At 40.6% G+C, this 6,488-nt stretch overlaps 1 long non-coding RNA gene across 1 annotated transcript; it reads left to right on the forward strand.

The window, feature by feature from the left end:
- Positions 1–1,610: 1,610 nt before the first annotated feature.
- LOC113875899 lies at positions 1,611–3,825 on the forward strand. The gene is made up of 2 exons (XR_003506354.1): positions 1,611–2,682; positions 2,777–3,825. It is a non-coding gene; the product is annotated as an uncharacterized LOC113875899 (long non-coding RNA).
- Positions 3,826–6,488: the final 2,663 nt, after the last annotated feature.

Below are 6,488 nucleotides of genomic sequence, written 5' to 3' on the forward strand. Positions count from 1 at the left end.
GGGTCGCAAAGAGTCGGACTCGATTGAGCAACTGAACTGAACTGAACAGTGTTTGGTAGGGCCTGTTCCTCACAGTCTCATCAGCTGGTTATGGCATCATAGTTTTGAATCTTTATCTGATAGGTAAAAAGTATTATTTCAAAATAGTTCTAATTTTCATTCCCCTAATGAGAATTTTTCTAGTTATGAGCATTTTTAATATATTTAAGAAGCATTTTTTTGTTTTGTGATCTATTCATATTGTATCCATTTTTCAGTAGGTTTGTTGATCTTTTATTTTACCTTTGAAAGTTCCTTACTGGTAATAATAACTTTGCAGGTTGCAATTTTTGACAGCTTGTAATCTGTTCATGTTAACAGTGTTGTGGGGTTTTTCTTCCCCAACAATTGGTTTTCTTCCCCAATAAATAGAAACATTTATTTTTACACTATCAAATTTATCAGTATTTTCCTTTATTGCCCTTGGATTTTAATTCATGGGTAGTAAATATTCTCAAGTTTTGGGGAAATTCACCCATGTTTCTCCTAGTGCTTGTATGTCATATTTTACATTTAAATCTTTAATCCACTCAGAATTCATCCTAGTATGAAGTGTGAGGAATGGATTTCATTTTCTCTTTTGCAGGTATACTAAGTATACGTGTATATGGTATACTAAGTAGTTTAGCTAAAGTCTACTTTTTCCTCACTGAGGTGCCCCTTTTATCACTTACTTTACACATGCAATTAAATCTATTTCTGAATTTTCTTTTCTCTTGAATTGGTCTGTCTACTCATGTGCCAGTACTACAACTTTAAAATTATAGATGCTTCATAATATGGTTTACTATCTAGTAGAGTTGGCCCTCCCACATTACCTTTCATCTTCAGGGTGTTTCTGGCTTTTCTCTCTTGTTTATTATTTAGCCCTTATAAACTGACAGGTGTTGAAAGAGGAGCTAGTAATGATAATAATAAGAATAGTAATAGCTTAAGAGTTTGCCGACTACCAGCCTGGTAAAGCACACACGTGTATTGATTCAGTACTCCTCTTCAGATCAGATCAGTCACTCAGTTGTGTCCGACTCTCTGCGACCCCATGAATCGCAGCACACCAGGCCTCCCTGTCCATCACCAACTCCTGGAGTTCACTGACACTCATGTCCATCGAGTCGGTGATGCCATCCAGCCATCTCATCCTCTGTCGTCCCCTTCTCTTGCCCCCAAACCCTCCCAGCATCAGAGTCTTTTCCAGTGAGTCAACTCTTCACATCAGGTGGCCAAAGTACTGCAGTTTCAGCTTCAGCATTATTCCTTCCAAAGAAATCCCAGGGCTGATCTCCTTTAGAATGGACTGGTTGGATCTCCTTGCAGTCCAAGGGACTCTCAAGAGTCTTCTCCAACACCATAGTTCAAAAGCATCAATTCTTCGGCGCTCAGCCTTCTTCTCACATCCATACATGACCACTGGAAAAACCATAGCCTTGACTAGACAGACCTTTGTTGGCAAAGTAATGTCTCTGCTTTTTAATATGCTATCTAGGTTGGTCATAACTTTCCTTCCAAGGAGTAAGCGTCTTTTAATTTCATGGCTGCAGTCACCATCTGCAGTGATTTTGGAGCCCCGAAAAATAAAGTCTGACACTGTTTCCACTGTTTCCCCATCTATTTCCCATGAAGTGATGGGACTGGATGCCATGATCTCCGTTTTCTGAATGTTGAGCTTTAAGCTAACTTTTTCACTCTCCACTTTCACTTTCATCAAGAGGCCCTTTAGTTCCTCTTCACTTTCTGCCATAAGGGTGGTGTCATCTGCATATCTGAGGTTATTGATATTTTTATTATTGAATGGAAGGGGAAAGAAAGATAATAACTTAAAAAATTATTTGAATTTTGTTTTTTATAAATAAATAGAAACGTAAGTACGTTTGCAGGCAAAGAAGAAACTACAGCCAAATGAAAGTTCTGTCACACGGCAAGATTAGTCTGATATTAAAATATGACTAGTAAAATACGAGTACTCCTCCTAGCAACCCTATATTAACTTCCGCTTGGAACAGATAGGAAAACCGAGGCACAAAGAGGTTAAGTAATTAACTTGAGTGGCAAAACTGGTACGCAAGACCCAAGATTTTGAATCCAGGGCATCTTGCTGCAGAGCTCCCCCCTACCCAAATATATGCCAGTTCTAGACCAGACTCACTTGGAAATCTGAGATTCCCTTCACTCCTGGTTTGGTCTTGGCCATGTCTTCTCTTCTCTGGAAGATCAATTTTCTCATTGTTGCCAGGGGAGCCCTCAAAGTTGGGGTGTCAAAGCTGAGTGTTGGTGTCACTGGCAGGAACCACTCTGCCTCACATGATGAGTGGAGCTTGTAGGCAGAAACCCAGCACCCCACCCAGGAACAGATGGAACACTGCTGAACAGCTCTCCTACCAACCGGACCCTGCAGGCTTGGGTGTGCTCATAATTCCAGGAACAATCATTGCTCTGTTGGGCAGCGCCTCACACAACTCCAGGGGGTGTCCCTCCCATGCAGAACACTGCTCTCATCTCTTTCTTTCCCATTTTGTGAGTTTTTAGCTTTTCTTTCTCTTGGTGTCATGAAAGGAACTCCTGCCTTTGGCTGTTCCCACTGAAAAGGCAGCAGGGATATTCTCTGCCACTTGATAACCTGCTTTATCAGAGGATTACCTCTCAGAGGTAAGGAGACTTGTCAGCCACCTGTTGCTGCATCCTGTGTGAGTAAATGTTAATTAACCTCTAAGTACGATCTCTAATTCTGTCTCATCACCAGTGTGGCCCTGATGATACACTTCTGTTAAGATGTTAACAGCGCTGCCTGTGAGAATGCCCACCCTGAGACCCAGCCCTGTATTCCTGGAAACAGCAGCAGTGGAAGAAGCCTCTGCTCTTGTGCTCCTGGAAATATCTTCTTTGCTAGATGTCCTATATAAACAGTTTGAAAGTGGGCACCTCACACCAACTTAACACCTAAGATGCACCTTGGAGTAGTGCCAAGTGAACCTGGCAGAGGGCTTCTTGTTCCTGAGAGCTTGATTTCAACAAACAGTAGGATCCAATAGGGAAGCAGCTTTTGGACCCATTACAGAGGTGGGAACAAATGCCATTCTCTTTAAGAAGTTACATTGCTGGTGTCAGAAGAATGGTCAAGCAGGCACTCCCATCTCTGAAGAGCTCTGGTTAATTTCTAATGTAGATGCACACTGCACATTAGGGAGAGGAGGTGCAAACAATTTTAGGTTTAACTTTTTCTTGTTCCTTCCTAAAATACAGATTGTCTTTCATTAAGTGAAAGCAGCAAACAGTGACCACCAGGAAAACCATAGCCAGCTCGTGGAATGGATCCCAAGCTTGTTTCATGTCAGACACTCAGGTGAGATACACTCACTCAGGAGATGGGCAATGGTTAAAGCTGTTCCCTCCTGAGACAGGCTGGGACCTGAACCCTGGGATCCTTTGCTGCAGTGCCTGCACCTGGACAAATGGTCTCTTTCAGCAACAAAAAACTAAGAAGCTGGAGAAGGAAATGGCAACCCACTCCAGTATTCTTGCCTGGAAAATCCCATGGACAGAGGAGCCTGGCAGGCTACAGTCCATGGGATCACAAAGAGTTGGACATCACTTAATCAAAAAAACAAGTGATAGGGAGACTTGTTCCAACCCCCTGCCCCATCCTTCTCTAATCCCTGATTTAGATAATTTGATAAAGCTTTCCCAATATTACTGATACATTACAAAAATTCCTAGGCCTCAATATGTAAACTTAAAACTACAATTATGTAAAGTTTAAAAATAAAAAATTAAAAAAAAAAAAAAAAAAAACTAAGAAGCTAAAAGGGACTACAACTAGCTGTGTGCCTACACAGTTGGGGCACGTTATCAATGAAGAGATACAAAAAGACCAAAATGAGCAGAAGCAGGGTACTGGCATGCACCCTGTACACAGTGCCACCCAGGGGTGGGCAGACCACCTAAGTGACCCCTCCACCCCAACTCCTGGACACACCTCTGCTCTCTTGCCACATAAGGAACCAGCTGTCTCCTCCTCAGGAAGCCAGCAAAGGAAGCTGTTACTTGTTTTCCCTCCCCTGAGCTGCAGCACGAATCCCAATAAAGCCTTGCCTGAATTTCTTATCTGGTCTCTTATCTGGAACTTTCACTTCTGTGATGAGATTCTTCAATGGATTTCAAGTCCCCTCCAGAGGAACTACTGGGTACTCTTAATGGTAAATTCCTGGAACCTAAGAATGATAGGAGGTGTGGCTGTCACACACTTTTTACTTACCAGAAGCCAGGTACACTTAGCTTCTCAGTTCCTTATCCTGGTTCTTCCTGATATCCTCAGACAAAGGAGGAGATAGTCCACACGATTCTAATTTTGTTCTGTTTTTTACAAATGTGTTAATTATCATAGGAGCATTTAAATATTTTTAAATGGGACCAATCAACTATTTAGCCATTCCACTTTTATTCTCATCCATATGCAAACATTTTTTTTAAACATGACAGCATGACCATGTACATAATGTATTTTTCACTTCATATAATTATAGAATCTGCATAAACATTAGAAACTACAGAATCCACATAAAACAGATTAGAAACTATGCAAATATTCCCAAACGGAAAAATATCTAAGTGAAAAAGAACATTGATATTATAAGTAAAAAACATTGACACTACATTTTAATCAACTGTTTCCATTTTTAATCATCTAAGGAAACATTTACCCACATCAGAGCCTATTGTCCTTGTTCCTTCTCAAATCTAGGCCTCAGTGGTACTAAGAACACTGTCTAGTTGATCACCTTTAGTAGGATTGTCTTTTAAGGAGTCCTATACAAGTAGAGGAGCAGAGATTGACCATATGTCATTACACTAAAAACTGTTAATGGTTTTCTTCAAGGATGAGTTCTCTGATATGCAGCAAGGGAAGAGCACCAAGTGAAAGCATGTCTGCACTGATTGTATGCAGAAGGTTTCTTTCACTATGAATTCTCTGGTGTTCCGTAACTCAGATGGTCTGCTGAAGGCTTTTTCATGTTACATTCATGTGGTTTTTCCACCTATATATGAATTTTCTGATTCACACTAAGATCAAAATCTCCATCTAAAGATTTCCCACATTGGTTACATTTACAGAGATTCTCTCCAATATGGATTCTTTGATGTCGAATAAGGTGAGAATTCCATTGGGAATACTTTTCCCATGACATTTATGAAGTTTTCCTCCAGTGTGAGTTCTCTGAAGTAACACTTCAAAGTGAGAACTCCAACTGAAGCATTTCCCAACTGATTACACTTTCCCAATGAAGAGAAAGGCTTCTTTCTCTTCAGTGTGAGTTCTTTGATGTGAAGTTACATCAGAGCTCTGAAGGAAAGATTTCTTATATTAATTGTACTCATTAAGACTTCTCTCCATTCTTTGATAGACATTAAAATAAATGACTGAAAGACTTCCCACATTGATTGCAAAAGAACAGTTTTTCCTCAGTATGAGTTTTCTGATGCCTAATTAGTTGATAATTCCCACAGAAAGCCTCCCACATTCATGGCATTCATGGAGCCTTTCTGTAGTACAAATTATGTAATGTCAACAGGTAGGAGCACCCGGTGAAAGACTTCCCACCATTGATCACATTATGCAGTTTTTCTTAGATATGAGAACTCCACTTAATAGATTTACCACACTAATCTTGTCAGTCTCCAGTATGAGTTAAGTCCTATAATTCTAGACATAAACACACACCTCCAATTTTTAGTGTCCTTTGAGGGAGTGTTTCAAACTTGACACTAACCTCCAGTAGGTCTTGACATACACAAATATCATGAACAATGCTGGAAGTGGCAATTGTGAATGAAGAGCAAGGAGAAGGAAGACCATATAATTTGGTGGATGAAGATCCTGAGGAATTGGTCATCCATTAGCTCATTCTATACTCTGAAAAAGTTCCACTCTCATACACCAAAGTCCTTATTTGACCCTTATTAGAGCCCTGAAAAATTGCTTTAATCCTGTTTCACCTTTACCTTCTATTTTCCGTTGGCCATATTTTTCCAATTACAATCTAAGCCGCTAGGGGCTGGAAGATGATTCTCACGTGGCCTTTGAATTCTTTTCTGTAGGCATTCAAGGCCTGCTTGTTGAGCAAATAACTAAATATATGTAGATCTCTTGGCTCTGCTGCTCACCGGTTCTGTCCCCACAAATAGGAAGAAGACTGCCAACCTGGGAAGGTTATTGTGCACACCAAGAAGACACTGCAGCCGCATGGGAGCTCTCTTGGTTGTCTAGATGGTTGGCATGCATTAATTCCAGCTCCAAAAGAACAGCTGTAATGGTGGTTGTTTCTATGTTCTGTGATCTGTGGATATGAGACAGAAGAGAACCAGATCTTAGCTTCTCCATTTTCTCCAGCCTTCAGCTGACACAATGTAATAAATCCCGCGTCATTTTATGCTATATTAAGTGTGAACTCTTACAT

The sequence above is a fragment of the Bos indicus x Bos taurus genome, chromosome 18 (genome assembly GCF_003369695.1).
Source record: "Bos indicus x Bos taurus breed Angus x Brahman F1 hybrid chromosome 18, Bos_hybrid_MaternalHap_v2.0, whole genome shotgun sequence".
NCBI lineage: Eukaryota > Metazoa > Chordata > Mammalia > Artiodactyla > Bovidae > Bos > Bos indicus x Bos taurus.